At 40.6% G+C, this 20,103-nt stretch overlaps 1 long non-coding RNA gene across 1 annotated transcript in view; it reads left to right on the top strand.

The window, feature by feature from the left end:
- The first annotated feature begins 19,535 nt into the window (after positions 1–19,535).
- The window catches only part of LOC104874453, a 49,890-nt gene continuing 49,322 nt past the window's right edge, over positions 19,536–20,103 (top strand). The window contains exon 1 of the long non-coding RNA XR_783733.1: positions 19,536–19,702. This is a non-coding gene — a long non-coding RNA (uncharacterized LOC104874453). The remainder of the gene's footprint in view (positions 19,703–20,103) is intronic.

Raw genomic sequence — 20,103 nt, 5'->3', positions numbered from 1 at the left:
AGATGTGTTTCTTGTATACAACACATTGTTGGATTTTGTTTCTTAATCCATTCTGCCAGTCTATTTCTCTTGATTGGTGAATTGAGGCCATTAACATTGATGGTTATAACTGATATGTTCTGACTTATTATTGTCATGTTATTGTCCTTTTGTTGACTCTTTTTACTTTTTCTCCCCTCTCCTTTTAGTTTCTTGCCTTGCCTATTTGATTTGGTCTTTTGGGCCTCATGATATTGTGACCTTCATTGTCCTTTTCTAGGATGTTGTTTAGAATTCCTTATAGTGCTGCTTTGGTGTTCATGAAGTTTCTCAGGAGTTCTTTCTTATGGAAGTATCTTATTTCCCCGTCTATTTTGAGAGTTTTGCAGGATACATCAGTCTAGGTTGGAGGCTGTTTTCTTTTAGGACTTGAAATACCTCACTCCAGGCTCTCCTTGACCTAAGGGTTTGTGTTGAAAAGTCTGCTGTGATTCAGATGGGCTTTCCTTTGCATGTGATTTGTTTCTTTTCTCTAACTGCTTGTAGTATTTTGTTCTTCTGTTGGGTTTCTGGGATATTGATTATTATATGTCTAGGTGTAGATTTTTTTTTGATCGTGGCTAGTTGGAGTTCTATATGCCTCACTTATCTGTATGTCTAATTCTTCCCTTCTCTTTGGGAAGTTTTCTGTCATTAATTCTGTGAAGAACTTTTTAAAGTCATTTGTGTTTTCTCCTGCTATTTCATTGATTCCTATCAATCTTATGTTATTCTTCTTTGCATTGTCTAGAAGTTTTTGGATCGATTTCTCATGATCCCTTACTGTTTTTGAGAGACCTCTCTTTTCACGGTCACTGACTGCAATCCTATGTTCTATATCTGAAATTTTATCTTCACAATCTTTTATTCTGTTGTGTACACTTTCAATAGAGTTTTTAATCTCCTGGATATCTGTTTTAATCTGTTTTATGGATTCCATTTCTTTCCTCTTTGGGGCATTCATTGTTTCCATTTCTTTGTTATGCTGAGTCTTCATGGCTTCTATCGTGGTCCTGAACTCATCTATTTTTTTGTCAGTTTCTGTTCTAGAGTTTCGAATCATGACTTTCATTTTGCTCACCATCTCAGTGGTTAACTGGGAAATTATTTCTGATTTGAATTTTTCTAGAGCCTGATTGAAGTGTTTTGTTACCTCCTGTGCTATGGGTCCAGGGTGTCCTGCTGGTTCACTCTCAGACTTTTCATCCTCATTTGTCCTACTGTTTGCCATTGGTGAACTGGAAATTTGTCTTTGTGTCTTGCTTAAGTGTTTTCTCATTTTTATTTTTGTGGTTGGGTTTCCTTGGTTTAATTTCTGGGTTATTGCTTAAATCTTCCTGATATAGTTGCATTTTAGCTTTTGAGTCTCTAATGACTCATAGACATCCTCATTTTCATAATGTCAGAGGAAACAACTCATTAAATCAATCACAATCCTTTATCGCAATTGACACATTCAGCAGCCCAATAGGATCAAGCACAGCTTGCAAATTGAGCACTTGTGGTAGTCATTAATCTATCACCTTTAAACCATGTGAATTAAATTAATATCAAGAAGCAGCCCAAAATATGTTTGCAGTGAATATGCTTTTCAATATAGCATTTTTACCATTTAGGATGGGGGCTTAGGCTGAGTTAGGATGATAAGAGTACATAAGTGAACGAATTGGAGAAGGTTTCAAGTGAAGCCAGAGTATGTGGAATGACTATACTGTCTTTATGAAACTATTAACTTCAAAGGGGATAGACAGAGTGCAGGAATAAGGACAAGAATATGTCCCCTTAACAGTGACAGGGACTCACCTTCCCTTGAAGCTATGCATCCATGAGTGAGGTAAAATGATAGGAGAAAAGAACATAAAGAAAAAAAGAAAAAATAATAAAAGAAGAAGTCTGAGTTAGGGCAGGAGCAGGAATAAAAAGGGAGATGAGGGATAATATGGTGGAGCAAGAGACTGAGTTGGAGAGAGAGTACAGAAAAAAGAAAGAAATTGTAGGGTGGAATGAGGAAAAGAAAAGAAAAAAAAGAATTTGAAGGGCCTCTTTCATACTATGTCTTTGCTGTCATATTATACCATGTGTACAGCCATATGCAGAACCAAATCCCCTGATCTCAGTTAGCCCATGGCAGGTCCCTGCAACACAGACTGACCTCAGTCTACGAGGCCTAAACTGAGTTTCCCAGCCCATAGGGTTGAACTCCACTCAGTTCTATTACAGGATTCCTCTGCCCTTTCTTTAAAGATGTTCAAAGTTGGGAGCTCAGAAAAATACCCTTCATGACCACCTTTGCCTCTGCAGAGTGGGTCCAAGGATTGGCCGAATCAGGAGGTTTGAGAATGAGGGGGAGGGGAGCAGGTCATGGGGGTATTTTAAGGGCTTCCGTGTGGCTACCTTCCTTACTGGATCTGGTGGCATGCAGTCGGGGAGGTCGCAGACCCCCCGGGTGGGCCCAAGCAGGCGGCTGGAGAGATCTCCTCTGGGGGCCTTCTTTCCTTACTCCTCTATGTGGTTTTGTGTCACTTCTCTGTGTCCTTTCATTTCACCTGCAAACTTTTTTGTACATTTCTATAGGGTAGGTCTGGTGGTTCTGCAATCCCTCAAATTTATTTATCTGGAAATATCCAAAATATTTCCCTCGCTTGTGGAGGACTGCTTTTTATCCTCCAATGTTTCTGCCAAGAAATCTGCTATTTACCTTTTTGAAGTTTACTTGTATGTGACAAGTACATCTTTCTTGTCATTTTTGGAATTGTCCCTTTTCAAAAGTTTGATTCTTTTGGGTTTGTCTTACTTGAAGTTTGTTGAGCTTTTTATATTCTTGTCTTTCTTCAGATTTGGGGAGTTTATTAGACAGTGTTTCTTCAAAAATTCTCTCTTCTCTCTTTTAATTCTCTTTCTGTCTCTCTGGTGTACTTCCTCCTTAGTGGCATCCCAGATACCCCATTGACTTCTCCCGCTCTTCTTCCATGTGCATTCTTTTTGTTTTTATACTTGATAATTTCCATTGTTTTATCTTCAAGCTCACTAGTTCTTTCTTTTTCTTGCTCAAATCTGCTTTAGAATACCTTTAGTAATTTGAAAATGTTAATTATTGTCCTTTTAAGATGCAAGATTTCTTTTTTTTGTAAAATTTCTTTTTAAGTTTAATACCTCTTTATTGATATTTCTACTCTGTTCATACATTATTTGCTTTGTTTTCTCTTAGTCTTCCTTTACTTTTGCAAGCATCTTTAAGACAGTCATTTTAAAGTCTTTACCTGTTTGGGGAGCTTCTTTTGACTTAGTGTTTTCACTTGAATGTGACATATGGTCCAGTTTGCTGTATGCCTTGTGATTTTTGTTGTTGTTGTTGTTGGAACCTGGACATTTGAATCTAATAATGTAGGAACTCTGGAAAGCAGATTCTCCTTTTTCCTTGGTGTTTGCTGCTTTTGTTATTTTATTACTATTATGATTTTTGATGACTGTAGGCTGTCCCTGTACTTAAGACATGAAGTTTTTGTTGGTCTTTTATGAGCTACACCTTTCTCAGATCAGTCAAGAACACTTTCAGATTTTCCTTATTGTGATTGCTTTTAAATATCCTAATATTTAATGTCAGGTCCCAGAGGGAAAAAGTGGAAAAATAACAAGAGGAAAAAGAGGCCACTGGTTGTTTAAATCTGCTGGAAGTCACTTCAGCTGGGGGTTGGGCTGGTGCAACAACAACGGCTGCTGCCTCTGGCTGCACCCCTGTAATCACGAGCAGTGGCATGGTTAGAACACAGTGATATGTGGATGACAGGGGGCTTTTTGCCCTTTCTGGTTCCTGCAAGTTGAGCCCAAGTTGTTCTAGTAACACAGGCATAGCTTCTGGCCAAGGGGGTGGGAGTGCAGGCTGTTAGTGGCTACTATGATAAGAGCTGAAATTGACCAAAATTAACAGAAATCCAAGTCTTCTCCTGGAAGTTGTGAGCTTTCAGTAAACTCCAGTTATAAGATTTTATATCTGTCTCTGCTGGTGCCATTATTGCACATGTGGGAGACAGATTCCTGGCGCTTTCTCCTTCACTACCTTCCCCTCAGGGGCCTTTGGCCAGAAGATGCCGGACCTTGCAGGGCTGCTGCACAGCTAAAGACTTTGTACCGGATGCTGATACAAGGACATGAAGCACCAGGGATTTCCGGAGCCTAGCAGAACTGTTCACTGAAATGCACGGTCATGTCAAAGATCTTGCTAGGAGTGCTGAATTTCCAAATATGTGGCAAAGAATGGCTTTACCTTTAAACACTCTAGGAATTTTTTAAAGATAAGAAGCAACTCAATCTAAATCAATCTTATTAGTTTAGGGTTTTTTGACCAAAAAATGCTCTCATTTTATTTAAAACCTTGATTGGTTCAGAATAGAAAACTTGACCTCAATGCGCAAGGATGTATAACCTTGAAAGATGCTCTTGATAAAGGATGTTCATGTGGCTCATGGCTGTTCCAACAAGGACATCCAACCACTGATACAAGCTATTGTAGGATAAACAAATGAGTCCACTCAAGGCATTGCCCTCTCAGGGAAGCTGCCTTACAACTACATAGCTTGATAGATCAGCAGGTCACTAGACCAAGTATTTTATTTAAGCCACAGTAAAAACTGGGTTGAATTAGGTGATTAACAGTTCAATTTGAGGACAAGATAGATGAGTATCTATTTCTACAGAGGTTGTATTTTCCTCATTAAGTCCCTTTAGACCTCTTGATTATTAAATTACTTTGGTGAAGTTTTTAGGTCAGAGCAATAGAACTGAGTGACAGGATCTAGTTTCTAGTCCCATGACTAATACTTTATTTATTGTTATTCCTATAACAAAATAATAGTACTTATTGTTTATAACAGTATAAAGTACACTTCTCATAGGTAAAGGTATTTTTAAAATTTGAATTCAATTTAACTCAAACATTCATTCTATTTCAGGCTCTGTTGTGTCTGATTGCAGGCAATGACTTTTCATGAAGTCTTAGAATCTGTAAATGGATAAGGTCCTAATTATTTCATGGCATTTTAGGATGAATTGTGTGTTAAAGTGCCTTGTAAATTTTAACCCTTGTGGGAAGAGGCCATCATTATTGTCATTGTTCTATGTGTGCTCAGAACAACCAGGGAAAATGTCTATTCTACCTGAAGATTGTAGGTTGATCCAAATGTCACACCAGGTCTGCTGTATTTCTTGTTGGCACAGAAAACACGACGACAGTGACTCAGGTATTAAAAAACAAAATTGTCCTCGCTGATGCTTGTGAATTATTTGTTTTCCCCTCTTCTCTGTTTGCACACAGGATGTACCACTCCTACTTTTCCCCAACATATTATGGTTCCCGTGTCTGAGCAGATCATCTAAGTTTGGGGAACTTTCAATTTGCAAGCTAAGTTGCCATGGATTTGCTTTCCTCCAATACCCATCTTCTACCTCAGTAATTCTGCAGAAAGAACATCAATAATGAACATATTATGGGGAATGCTTGACAACCTGTTGTCAATTTGAAGCCTTCACAAACTGGGTGCCACCACTTGGCCAGCCCTCAAGTCCTGATTTGGTGCATTCCCATCCTGCCTTCAGAGAGCCCTGTTATTACCAGCACTGGGCCTCTGAGGTGACTGAAGAGTGTCAACTGCAATAGCCCTCCTGCCTGGCTATCTGGCTTCCTTCTCTGCCCCCAGCAATCCACACCTGCTGAGCCAGCCTTCTGTGCCGCTGGCTGCATCAATAGGAAGTGTTCTCTCCACTGGACCTGCTCACAGTAGGGGCTGATGTTCTATTCCTACTTCATCACAAGGGTCTGGCTCCCCAAGTCCATTTCTCACTTTCCACCAAAACTTTAATTCATGGAGTGTTTCCTGCCCACAGTGCTGAGGGTCTCTTGTGATGTGATTGGTGAGCATTAATATTGTTGATGATTTAAGAAGCAAATTCTGGGCTACTGCAAGCAATGGATAAGTAAATTAGTTCATGGAAGTGACTTACAGCATTGCCTGGTGCATGAGCTGCTCTCTACATGTAGTTGCAACCTGTGTGTATTTGTAACTGGAAACATCTCTCATTGATACCTCCCGACACCACACCCATGTGGAGGAACACAACTGCCCCTCTGAAGCTCTTCACACCACAGTGGTCTTTGGAATAGGATTTTTTCCCCTATGATCCCCATACACTATTATATCTTCAGCAGCACCTTGTGATTGTCATACTACTATTTCTTCAAAGCAATAAATGAATGGAGAAAACCTAGACTATAAACAGCTTTATTTTAGTTCAGGTCAGAGTGCTGCCAAAATGTAAAAACTTCTTTTTTGTGTGGTGCAGGGAATTGAACCCAAGTCCCTTGTACTGAGCTACAACCCCAGCTGTTTTTTATTTTTAAATTTTGAGACAGGGTCTCAGTAATTCTCTAATTTGCTCTGGTTAGGTTCAAACCTGAGATCCTCTTGCTTCAGTCTCCCAGAGTGCTAAGATTACAGACATGTGCCACCATGATCAGCAAAACAATTAATTTTCAGAAGCTTCTTGGATTTTGGAATTATGAATGTGTGATTATGGACCTTTGTTAGTCAGGGTTCTCCAGAGAGTGAGTATCTGTCTGTCTGTCTATCTATCTATCTATCTATCTGTCATTATCTATCATCTATATAACTCTGAGAGAGGGAGAGAGAGTGAAAGAGAGAGAGACAGAGAGAGAGAGAGAGAGAGAGAGAGAGAGAGAAGCAGTGAGAGATTTAGTATAGGAATGGGTTCATATGATAAAGGAGGCCTAGAGCCCCACCATAGGCAATGTAGAAACTGGACAGCCAGGGATTCAGTCTGAGTCTGAAAGCCTAAAGGCATCAACGTCTGGAGTAGAAGTTGAATTCCAAAGTCCAGAAGAGAGTGGGGTTCCTTCCTCCTTGTTCCTAATTCCACTAGGCTCCCCAGAGACTGGAGGACACCTGCACACCTTGGTTCCACTTTCCCCAGTTTGCTGATGTACATACTAATCTCTTCTGGTGCCACCTTCATAGACGCATCCAGAAATGATGCTTCCCCAGCTAGTTATCCCAGTCAAGTTGGCTCAGGAAGTTGACTATTGTGGCACCTGTGTCATTACCCCCATTTGTAGCTGAGGAGCCTGAAGCACAGAGGCTCAGTACCATGCCAGCAGCCAGATGACAGGGGATGTTGGAGCAGGACTCAGATGCAGCCCCCACTACTGCATGCTCTGCCAGGGTGCGACACTACTGGGGAGGACATCACTGATGTGTGGCTCACCTGGGGCTCATGCCTTCTTTGCTATTTCCCTTAATATGCAATTGATAGGATAACAGGATAGTTATGGGGTGGTGGTGTGTAGAAAGAGAGCAAACTTTGATTTGGCACCTCTGTCTGGGACAGAGACAGCCTCAGCTTTGCCCTAATCATGTGCTTCTTTCCCTCTTTTTCTGACTTCTTCCCATTATTCCTGTCATGTGGCTGAGTCTTGGTGTCCTATTTTCATCTCCATCCTGCCCTAGAAGCCCAGGAGGGTCCTTTCCTATTCCTCTGCATCCTTCTGGACCAGACAGGGTGGGCTGGGAGCAGCCAATGCCTCCAGGATAACTCCAGCCATCAGTGACAAGACATTGTGGATAAGCACTCCAGCAGCCCTTACAACAGTTCCTTCCTGCTGTGACCTCCTTGTTAAGGCAGCCATATTGCCTTTCTTCCCTCCCTGGTCTCCCCTAGCCATTTAATAATCTTTGTAAGCTATGACCTTGGGCTTTAAATGTTGTGTGGCTGGAGCTGTACATCAGAGGCTAACTACTTTCAGATTCAACAAATCCTAAGTTTCAAGAGGAAACATTTTCTTCTTTTCCAGCAATAGAGTATGAACCTTTTTATTTCCCTTACCACTGCAGTAAAACAACCTTCTTGGTGATGCATACTTGTCAGTGGTCCATATAGGACTGTGTTAATCACCTTTCTGTTGCTGGGACAAAATACCAGAGATACACAATTTGAAGGAAAAAAGGTTCATGGTTTCACAGGATTCAGTCCATGGTTGGCTGACTCCAAGGAAGACACATCATGGTGGAAGTGTGTGGTGGAGGAAACCTTCTCATCATACCCCAGCAAGGAAGCAGAAAGAGAGCATTAGATGTGGGGGACAAGGACCGTAATATACTATTTCAGGTTATGTCCTGACCTACATCCTCCAATCAGGCCCCATGTCCTGACAACACATTCAGCTATAAATTCACCAATGGATGAATCCATTAATGAGGTTAGTACCCAGTGATCTGTCTTCCAAAACCCCACCTCCAGAGGTGAGACTTTTGGGGGACATTTTTTATTTCACCTATAACAGGGACAGTTCTACTGAATCTCAGAGGCAAATTTTATTGACAGTTTTTCCTTATTCATCTGTGAAAGGATGCTCACCTGTAGTATCTGACAGTTGTCAGTGTGAGGAGAAACAAAGTCATCACAGCAGTCACAATTCAGGGTGGATTCATTGTAGGCAGGAGGAAGAGAAATAGAGAAAATCTCTGCCTTGGAGGAGAAGTTCCACCCTGGAGGAGAGCTCAACTTCCATGGTAAGCTGAGGAGCTCTGCAAAACCTTGGTTTGGAACCATTTCTAATGTAAGTACTGTGAGACTATGCAGCAGAAGTATTCATCATCATAATATTTCTTTATGGGACTCTGACTACATCATGTTAGACTCTCCCAAAGGAAAACAGACTCTTGGCAATGTAGAAGCCAAGGTGCATGGGGGCCTGATATAGTGTATATGAAGGTGGGGTGGGTGTGGGCATCACAGACAGGAATGAGAGTATGGAGCCCATTTGGTCTTATCGGGCTCATCTTTCATCCCCCGCAGTGTCCCAAGAGTGGCGTGGTCTTCTCTGCTTTCTGGAAGGGAGCAACAAGACACTAGTTTAGATGGAAACAGCTGGGTTCCTAGAAGTGTGGGAACCATGTGGACTTGGCTGCCAACAGCACACCTGCACACCAAAAGACCCTGGTAGCCGTTACACAACTGCAGGAAGAGGAGGTATGTGGGGAGGCTTTCCATGAAGAATTGAAGTTTCATACCTGCTCAGAAGAAACAAGGCTCATTTTCTCACTGTGTCCTCACATGACAGAATGAGAGAGGAAACAGGGTTTGTGGTAACCCCATCATAAGGGCTGGAACCTCATTACTTCATCTAACCCAAGCTACTTCCTAAGAACTCCACCTCCAAATGCCATCATGTTAGGGGTTAGGACTTCAACAAGGATCATAAGGGGATACTACTTGTCCACAGCAACTTCTTCTTTCACCCTTGTTTAAAGGATAAAAGCCATGAAAGTGTGAAGCTCTGTCCTCTGTCCCAGGACCTGTCTTCTCTTGCTCTCCGTTTCCTCCCTTCTCTTCTGTGCGCAGATCCTCTTTCCTGGCAGAAATTCCTCTTCCTGTGCCCTGTATGGCTTTTCCACTGCCTGCTCTCCATTGAGTTTCCCCATCTTCTTCCCCATTTGGCTATTCTGGAGACTGCCCTCATCTGTGACCTTGGTTATCTGGTCCCAGTGGACAGAACCGTAACTTTTCTCTCACTTCCATCTCTTCCTCCCCAGCACTGACTGGATACAGCAGGATGGTGACAGATGTTCTCTGTGGTGTGGCAGAGCTTTCTCCTTCCCTGATTGACTTCTCTTTTCATCACTTCTGAGAGAAGACCTTGTGCCCTGGGCAGGGTGTTTCTCTGAGGTTTTAAGCTTCCCCATGTGGAGACACAATTTATCTGCCCTTTCAGGGTCTGTGAGGAAGATCCTGGGTCTGGCAAGGTGTTTTTGCTTAAGGTGTGTTTGACATTCTTCTTACTCCCACTCACAGAAGCCATTTCCTCTGTCTTGTCGTTATTCCTGTGGCAACATTACATCCCACTGCCCCTACCTAGAAGCACCATGGCCTTATCCTTCAGTGTGGAACCCATACAGTTCCTCATGCATCTGTCCTGAGAGCCAGCACACGTGTCTGAGGCATGGCTTTTGCTGGCCTGCGAGAGCAACTCCCCTGTACTTTTCCCTAGGTGCGAGTTGGTGCTGGGATATGATGTCGCTTCTCCATCTTTCCTTCCATGAAATCATTAACACTTTTCCCTTCTTGTCAGGTCTCTGAGCAACTTCCAGACTCCAGAAGCGACCTGGTGGTTGCTTTCTTTGAATGCAGGGTTTTGCCTTACTTTCCTTCTGCAGATGAGACCCGTATTACAATTTTGTGTAATTACAGATATCATTTGGCTTATGTTTACTAATATCGCTAATATCTCTTTTATATTTTTTCTTTTTAATTGCCTAATTTTTAAGTAATAAATTAAAAAATTTGTTGTATATTCTTCCTTTTAGACTTTTCTCTTAGTGACTACTATGGAGAATATGAAAAATATTGATCAATTATCAAAGTTTACCTTAAATTAGTAATTTTTCCATCTTCTTGATAATACTTGAGCCATTTCATATTTTAACTTCTTTAATTCTTTTTCTATCTTTTTTGTTCTTGATTTCACACATTCTAAAGCTGAGTGGAAATTTAACTATAACTTTTTATGGTTAATATTCATTTAAATTTACCGAAAATATACTCTCCCTTTCCCTTTTTCCTTTTTTTAAAATTTCTCTGTTTTCTTCTCTGTTCATTTTTCTACTGCTTGAAGGACTTTCTTTAGACTTATTTTTTACTTCAGGCTTGCTGCTGATGAAATCTATGTTTATTTTTATTTCACCTTTACTGTCAAAGGCCAGACATGGTGGCACATTCTTATAATTCCAGATCTCAGGAGGCTGAGGCAGGAAGATCACTGAGTTTGAGGCCAATCTGGACTGCATAGTGAGCTCAAGGCCAGCCTGGACTACATAGCAAGACCCTGTCTCAAAAACAAACAAACCTTTACTATCAAAACTATTTTTATTGGAATAGATTTCTAAAATGCCACTTATTTACTTTTAGGCCTTTTAAATGTTTTTGAGTTGTGTCCTTGCTTTCATTGTTCTAAGAAATTTGTTGTCAGTCAGTAATCTTTTTTTTTTTTTTAATTGAGTTTATTGGTACATTTAGGGATACAGTACAGTTACATTCATTGTTGGGATCATGTACCTTTACATGGCAAGTCTTGATTCTCATTTTTCACCCTTTGGCTGTTTGTGAAAACTTTCTCTTTGCCTTCAGTTAACAGTGATTTTACTGTTGTTTATTTTAGAGTTATTTTCTTAGAGTTTATATTGCTAAGGATTCACAGTGACTCTTGATTCTGTGGTACAAGATCTTTGATCAGATTTAGAACGTTTTCAGGTATTACCCTTCAGCTGCTATAATGTCCACTTATTTCTTTTTCCTTTTTATGGCATCAAATTGCATGATTGTTGGTCTCACCCTTGTATCATGTGTGCTTGATATTTTTGCCTGATAGTTTAAACATTTTTTCTCTTCCAAACTTTTGTCTAGTTATTTTACACTGAGCTATCTTCTAATTCCCTATTCTTTTCTTTTGTCATGATCTATCCATGACACAAATGGATTTGTATCTGAATTATTAATTTGAATTACTGCATTTTTACATTTAACAATTATTATTGGGTCCTTTTATGTATCATCCTCATCTGGTAAATTATTCTGTGTTTTCATCTTACCATAAAGTAATTTCTTGAACTTGTTAATCACTTTTATTTTAAAGTTTAAAGATGTCTAACACCTCTAATATCTTGTTTATTTATGGAAACACTGCAGGTCTATATCAGAGCTGCCCAACAGGGACATAAGGTAAGCCACATATACAGTTGAGATTTTCCAGTAGTGCTAGGCCTGGTAGTGTACTCCAGTAACCCAGCACTTGGGAAGCTGAAGCAGGAGAATTGCCACAAGTTCAAGGCCAGCCTGGGCTACATAGTGAGTCCAAGATCAGTCTCAACTGCATAAAGAGACCCTATCTAAAAAAAGAAAAAAAAATGATTTTCCAGTAGACAGCTGGATGCTTTGAGTGAAAGAAAAACTGGTGAAATACATGTTATATAAATATTTTATTAAACTCAGTACATCAAAAATTATGTTATTATCACCATAAATTTATTAATGAGATATTTTCTGTTATTTTATTTTGGCGCCAGCTTTTGAGGTAAGCTATGCCCTTGACGCTCCGGCAGCACACCTCAGGACCGCTTCTCAGCCACTTCAGTCCCTCTCAGCTCATGGCCACCGTGCTGAACAACACAGCTGAGGCAGGCGCATCCATCACCCTGTGAGCAGCAGGACTCGGTGGGTGGCCTCAGTCCGGCGAGGGTGGGGCTGGCCTCCACAGGGGTGATTCTCACAGCTCTGCTTCTGTCCTGTTTGCTCAGCAGGTCCAAACACGAGCCCGAGTGCACAGGAGTCCTTGTCCCTTAGTAGACACTCCAGGGAAACTGCCATTTGCCGGGGCACCTCTTCGCACTTTCACTTTCTCAGGGCATTGACCCTGGGAATCCTGACTGTCTTGGTGTCCTAGACTCACAACATTGCTAAAAATTGTTAGCCTCCACCTCTCCTACCTCTCTCCCTCTTTCTCTGCCTCGCTCCCTGTTTCTCTGTCTCTCTGCCTCTCTGTCTCTGTCTCTCTCCCTCTTTTTCTCTCTCTCTCCCTCTCCCTCTTTCTCTTTTTTTTTTTTTAAATTGAATTTATTGGTACATTCTAGGTACACAGTACAGCTATATTCATTACTGGGATCTTGTACCTTTACATGCCAGGTCTTGGTTCTCATTTTTTCCCCTTTCTGTCTCTTTTTCTGTCTCTATTCCCCCTTCTCTCTTGTTTTACACAGGGTTTTGCTATGTAGTCTAGACTGCCCTTGAACTCATGGTTCTCCTGCCTCAGGTACTCCAGGGCTGGGATTACACATGTGTGTCACCATGCCCAATATTCTCTGTCTTCTGTTTGGCTTTTCAGCTGTCACAAGAAATGCAAATATTGTCACTGAGGTGCTATGTGAGGCTACAGTTTAGCTCAATGGCACTGTGCCTGCTTCATAAGAGCAAGGTCCTGAGTTCAATCCTCAGTACAAACAAAAACCAAAAAAGGAAAAAAAACAGGACCTGGAATTTTGGACTTGTATTAATATGTTGACCTTCTTTGTCCTGGCCATCTTACCAGTTCCCTGAAGCTTTCAGACCATTAGTATTGGCATTTTGTCAATATTTTTCTGTGCATATATATATTTTTTTTAAAGGAAGAACATTTCTTCTTTTGAGCTTTGACTTCAGAGCCTTTTTTTTCTTTTAAAGGATTGGGAATGTAACTCAGTATAAAGGGTATGTGTTCAATCCCTAGTACTGTAAACAAACAGACAAACAAAACTCTTTTGTTAGTATTAGCCAGAATGAGGAAAAAAACTGTGATGCACAGATTTAGTTGTATAGTTGTTAAAAGAGCAAAGACAGAGGAGTAACCCAGAGTTTAACAGAAGCAAGAAGCCTCTGTGATCCTGGGCTCGTGGGGCAACGGTGAGAGAGGTCTTTCCCTGAACTGGCACCCAGGAACCAGAGCATGGAGGAGTAGTCTGGTGGGAAAGAAGCCACAAGAGGAAATGCAAATATTATCACTGAGGTGTTGTGTGAGGCAGAAAAGTGAAGGGAAGATGTCCTAGGCCTTCCTTCCTCCTGTATGAAGTCTATTATGGGCAGTGTTTCTTATTGGCCAGATTTACCAGAAATCCAGAACATGTGTGAATCTGGGAACATGGTTCTCAGCAATTCAGAGCAGAAGAAAGGCCTGAAAGATGAGGATGCATCTGGAAACCTACAATCAAATTACCAGCACAGGGTCAGAAAATTCTGGAGATGATGTCTATCTGTGTGTGACCCCTGCAGGCTGCCATAGGGTCATGGGCAGGGCCTATGGGCAGAATTAGGATATAATACCACTTAGATGGAAAGAAAGCAGAAATATGCAGAGATAATCACAGTTTCCTATATCCTCAGAGCTCACCAGGCAGGTGCTGCGTTGTAAGTATTTCCCACCATGTGGAGAGAAGCTGGAAATATCTGCCCCAATAGCAAGGACTTCATGTGTTCATCTCTCCTGTCTCTTTGGGGTGCATCAGCTAGGCTCCCCCTCCTTGTAGCACCCCTCAGTAGACCCAGATTTGGGGCTGATCTGAGTTTTGTTTCTGCCCTCATCAAGCTCAGATCTGAGTGTTTAATTTTATTTTTACATTAAAGGTTCATAAACAATACTTTCGAAGTACTGCTGAATTTGATTCCCCATTTTGAAGATTCATAAGATAAACCAGCACACCAAAGCTCAGTGTTTCTGACATAAGGAGATTCGTTTTATTCAGTACAACATTTCTACATGAACATAGATTCAGGACAAGTTTTTATCAGGGCACATTATTAATTTTCTCTGGACCATTTTGACCAGGATCATTGGATTAGGTGATTTCCCCTTCCCTTGAGTCCTTACCCTTGCTCAACTTATTTCAAAATCAGGCTACAAATCATTTCTCTCTCATCTATCTCTGCTTTTAGACATAAATCTTCAGATGGGCAGTCAGATTGCCCCAGTTTCTGCTACTCTACCTGTCCTGACTGCTTGCCAATACACCAGTCTCGAAGATCACCCCTATGTCTTTGTCCAAACTATAAATCTCCCTGGAATCTCTTTCCATCATTCCTACTTAATTTTTTTTTGCCTATGTTCATCACTTTTATTATTTATTTATTTAAGTAATTAAATTGAGCTTGTGCTGATAGTTAGCATTAAATTGTCCATCTGATGGTGTGATACACACTAATACTGCATAATGTTTGAACCAGGTTAAACATCCTGAGGTCTTCAAGCATCTAGCATTTCTTTTGTGGTGAACACACTTAAAAACCCTTCCTTCGGGCTTTTTATTTTGAGACAGGGTCTCACTATGTAGTTGAGACTGATCTGGAACTCACTATGTAGCCCAGGCTGGTCTTGAACTCACAGCGATCCTCCTGCCTCAGCCTCCTGAGTACTGAAATTACAGTCATGCACCACCACACCCAGCCCTTCTGGCTTATTTGTTACCTAAATTTTAAGGTGTAAATTAAAACCTTTTAACCCATGAAGGCTTTCCTAATTTCTCCCATTATTTTCCTGACAGTATTGGCTAACACTTGGGTGCATTTGCTCTGCACCAAAATCTCTCACTGAATCCCACCCCATGTGTGACTTTTCTGCATCCTTGTGCTCTGTTCAGGGGGTGCATGACCAACTCTCAGACCACGACTTCCCATCCTTCTCCCATGTGAGATGCACATGTTCACCTTGGCCTGGGCAACTTAGCCACTTAGTGAGACCTTGTCTCAAAATAATAAACGTAAAAATAAAGAAGGGCTTCCCATACATCTCACTGTGAAGGCCTTGGGTTCAGTCCCCAGCTACACACACACACACACACACACACACACACACACACACACACACACCCCGCCACCACCACCACCACCACCATCAGAGCAGTAAAGGTTGTCCCAATTGTGAAAACACAAAAAAGTTGTGTTTGTAGACCATAGCACTGATGACGAGGAGACTTATGATAATGTGACATACATAATGAAGACATAATGTCTTCTAAAGGTATGAGGCCAGAGATTTTAACTCAGTGGTTTGGCCACCTGCCTTGCAAGTGCAAGGTCCTGAGTTTGATCGTGCGCCCCCTCTAAAAGGTCTGAGGCTTCTGAGAGAAAAAGAAAAACTATAAGGGAGAGGCATTTGAGGAGATTGGGTGGCAAAAATAAAAGTGAAAGGAAAATATAGGTTCTTAGAAGATAGAATAATATCAAAGCCAGAAGGTGCCTCCCATGAACCAAACCTCATCTGCTAAGGGACCTGGACTGTGCCACATGGACTGGGCACAGGGCTGTGAGTGAGGGGCTGTGTGACTCACCACAGGGACACAGAGTGCACGGGGTGGAGCGAACACAAACAGGAAGAGTACGAGTTAACACATCCGAGCTGAGAAACACTTTCCCTAAAGACAACCACGAGATAGAGTACCAGAGAGCATCCGGAGGGAGATCAACCACGCAGCAGGCTGGCATCCAGAACTGCTGAGATCTGAAAATTAAAAACAAAAACGGAAAGAAGAAGCAGCAAGAAATGAAAAGGGTGTTGATCAAACTCAGGCAGGAAAGGAGAAAAAATATTCCACAGCAAATGACTCAGATATGACTCTAATGAAAAGCCGAATAAGATGAGTGAAGAAAAAATAATTCACAAATGAAAATAAGATAATGAAGAAATAAAAAAGATCAAAGAAAAAATGGTTGACTATGGAATCAATGAGACGCAACATACATTTCCCTGATGTTATTGATGCTGAAAACCAAACAAAAAAGCATAACTGGAGGTTTGGGGATTTGGCCCATTGGCAGAGCACACACCTAGCATGTGCAAGGCACCAGCTTTGATCCCCCCAAAACGGTTTTTAAATTTTAATCCAAGACTTGCCAAAATTAAAATAAGATTCAAATTTACATAATAAAAACCCTACAGAGAATCTGGGGAAATGAAGAAGAAATAACTATCTTTAAAATATATCCTAGTAGAATCGTTAGACTTCAAAAACAAAGAACTCTCAAGGGTTTCAGGCCAAAAAAAAATATTAAGTATCATATAAGATCAAAGGAATAACTGAAATTAGAATTCTCAAAAGCAAACTAAAAAACAAAGCAGAAATGAAGCACATTTTAAAGTGAAAGAAAGTACGAAAAGGAATTTTTATTTTTAGTCAAATGGCTAAGCGCCAAGATTATGGAAAGCAGCTTCAGACATATGACAGTGTAGGCAGCTGTGTCTACAACCTCCTCCTGGCAGAGAATGGACTTCATTTAAACAATAGACTAGAAAAACTAGAAAAAAGAGCAACAATGCGCTCTTAGTTATTGTCTTCATTGCTAGGATAGAATAGCTGCCACACACACCTCAAGGAAGGCGAAGTTTATTTTGGCTCACTGTTTGTAGAGGTTTCAGTCCACAGTCAGCTGGCTCCAAAGCAGGGCAGTGTGGCAGACGCAGTCTGTGGCATGGTAACAGGATGCAGAGAAAGCCCAGGGAGGTGGGAGGGAGATAAACCTTTCCAGGACACACCCAGTGACCACCTTCTTCAACCGGGCTTCACTTGTCAACATCACATTAGCTAAAAGCTCATCAGTGGACTAATCCAGTGATGTGTATCATGCCCTCATGATTCAAACACCTCCCAAAGCCCCACCTATGAGTGCATGAGGCTTGCAAGGGGGGCACCAAAATACAAACCATCATGTGCACAGTGGTATCTCCCACTGTGTATATGGGAGCTGTATCCATGGGACTTGAAGGCAGAAGCAAGGAAGAAACCCTGAGATACAAAGTTACACATTGTGAAAATACTCTAACATGAAAATGAAAGGAAAAGAAAAGGAGCAAATGTAAGTAGAATAAATTTATTGACTTTTAGAAAGTAGGTGGGAGTTGAAATATATTATTAAAAACTGAATCTCATATCTCAGGTGGTAAAAAATTAAATAAGAAAACAGAGCCTAGGTTACCAAAGAGGACATAGGTCAAAGGCAAACACTATAATGAAAATACAGAATTCCAAAGTACAAACGTTTTAAAAATAAGAGAAAAATATACATGTCTTGTAGAGAAAGGAAGATAGCAAAAATAACAAAAAAGCCCTAAATATTTTATAAAATATTACAGTCGTACTAATATGCACTATATCATACACATAATTATTCATGGAGTGTTAAATACAAAGATTTGTTGTAGTTTGCTACATACTGCAAGACCTATTATTTAACAAGAAAATTATACAGCAAGTTTTAAAAAGAGATGGAGAAAAGAATACACTCAAGGAAAGTGAAAGTAGTGAGAAAAGAGATTGCAGTCCTAATATTGAGATGGAGTTGAAATCTAAGACAAACAAGAACACATTAAAATGTTAAGACCATAATTCATGATGGAGCTACAACAGTGATATAAATTAGCACAATGGCCACCTTTATGAAGCGGAACACATAGGAAATGCAAGGAGACACAGAGAAACATGGAGGAGCATTCAATACCTTATTTTCAACACAGGATAGACCAAGCGGTCAAAGACTGAGGATGTAGAAGATTCAGAAACGCTTACAAGACCAGCCTATGAATATACATTAAATGGAATATTCTGACAATAAAGCATACAATTCTCAAGTTTACATGCGACATTTCCAAAAACTATGTTAGAAAACTTTAATAAACATTAGTAAGTTCCCTAAAGTGAAATCTTATATTCAAATTTGTCTGATGACAATACCATAAAACAACAGATTATTAACAAAATCTTAACGAGAAAAGACTTTTTCATATGGAAAAATTTCTTTAATCCTTGGATGAAAAAGTGAGTGAAAGTTAATATTGCTGAATTTCTAAAATGTAACGATGATGAAAAGTATATATTAAATCTGTGTGGTATATTTGAAGTGGCAATCAGAAGAAAGTTTGGAGAACTAAACACATCAATGAGAATGAGAGTAAATATCATTTAGAAAACTAGAATTAGCAAAAAGGAAGCACATGAAAATAAATAATAGCTCAAAGCAAAGATTAAGACTTCCAGAAAGATGGCAGAGCCGTAAGCAGCAATATATCAACTTCTCCAAGATTCAGAATCCAGACATAAGAAAACAAAACTTGGGGAAGAAAAGGATGGAGGTGCATTCCTGGTACCCAGGAAGGATCTGAAGGGAAAACTGGAGTCCTCAGAGAAAGTGAAGAGACAGACTGCCACACAGAAAATGGAGGGGCGTCCTAAGTGAAATAAACGGGACTTGCATATGTAAACACCAAATTGTCTCTGGTTTGAGAAACTGAAAGTGTAGATGAGGACCAAAATGGATAACAGATAATGTGAAAAAGGAAGCAAAGGTTCAAAGGGGAAGGGGAAGTAGGTAGATGGGGGAAAGGAAAAGAAAAAACATATGAGAAAAGAAAGAAAAAACGGAAGCAAAGCTTTTGTGAATAGGGAGGGGTGGAGGGGTGAAAAGGGGGGCAGGGGAATGGGGAAAAATAAGAACCTAGATATATCATGTAAAGGTACAAGATCCCAATGATGAATGTGGTCATAATGTATACCTAAAATGTACCAATAAAGTTAATTTAAAAAAATAGTGACCATAAAAATTGTTAATAGTGGATCTGTCACTGTTATAAATATTTATGAGGAAAATTGCCAAAAATAATTTGGAAATATTTTTTGTTTAGAAAGGGTGAATTGGAAAATGGGAAGAAAAAAAAAAAAGAAAACAAAAAGAAAGAAAGAAAAAGGAGGAGGCAAACTGCACTTCTCCATTGCTCCCGGCTCGTGGCATGACAGAAGAGGATTGAATCTACATAGACACGGTGAGGGTTGGTGACTCCAGCGGTCTCCAGGCAGAAGTGCACCCGCGGAATGGAGGACAGAATGCTGGGCACTGTGACAGCTGTGAGTGACTCCTGTCCAAGTGACTGGTGTGTCCTTGGAGAAGGTGTTGGGTCAGATGCCATTTCAGGAAGGGGCCAGTTGAACCCAGGACTTGGAGAAGCTATCGGTTGGCTTTATCTCGGGGCTCCCAGTGCTGAAATCACATAGTGACTGTATGAATGACAACTGTGTGAGATATCCAGGGTCCAGGAGCCATGGTCAGTCTGGTAAGAAACATCCAGAGTCTTATAAAGTGAATAACTCAGGCTCCAACCCTACAACCAGAGGCCAGGATCAGCCTAAACTTCCATAGAGTTGAAAACAGCAGAATCAGCACCCTTCCCTAATCCTACTGAAGGCTTGATGGGATCATGCAGCACAGATCTGGGCTCTGTCTGCCTCCTTTTTCTACCAGTGACAGCAGTCGTGCCCTGAATTGGACAGCACCACACAATTGTAGGCCCCAGAATATAGCCACAGGTTTGCGATCACAGAGAAACCATCTCCCCTTTCTCTTTGCTTTTGTTTTTTTCTTGTTCACTTGCTTTTTTTCTTGATTGTATTTGTTTTTTCATGTGTGTGAACATTGTTTTTAGTTTTTTAGGGTTTTTTTTTTTTTTTTTTTTTT

The sequence above is a fragment of the Fukomys damarensis genome, unplaced genomic scaffold, assembly GCF_012274545.1.
Source record: "Fukomys damarensis isolate Sample0158 unplaced genomic scaffold, DMR_v1.0_HiC HiC_scaffold_16, whole genome shotgun sequence".
Lineage (NCBI taxonomy): Eukaryota > Metazoa > Chordata > Mammalia > Rodentia > Bathyergidae > Fukomys > Fukomys damarensis.
This window is presented reverse-complemented; position numbering and strand designations above follow the sequence as displayed.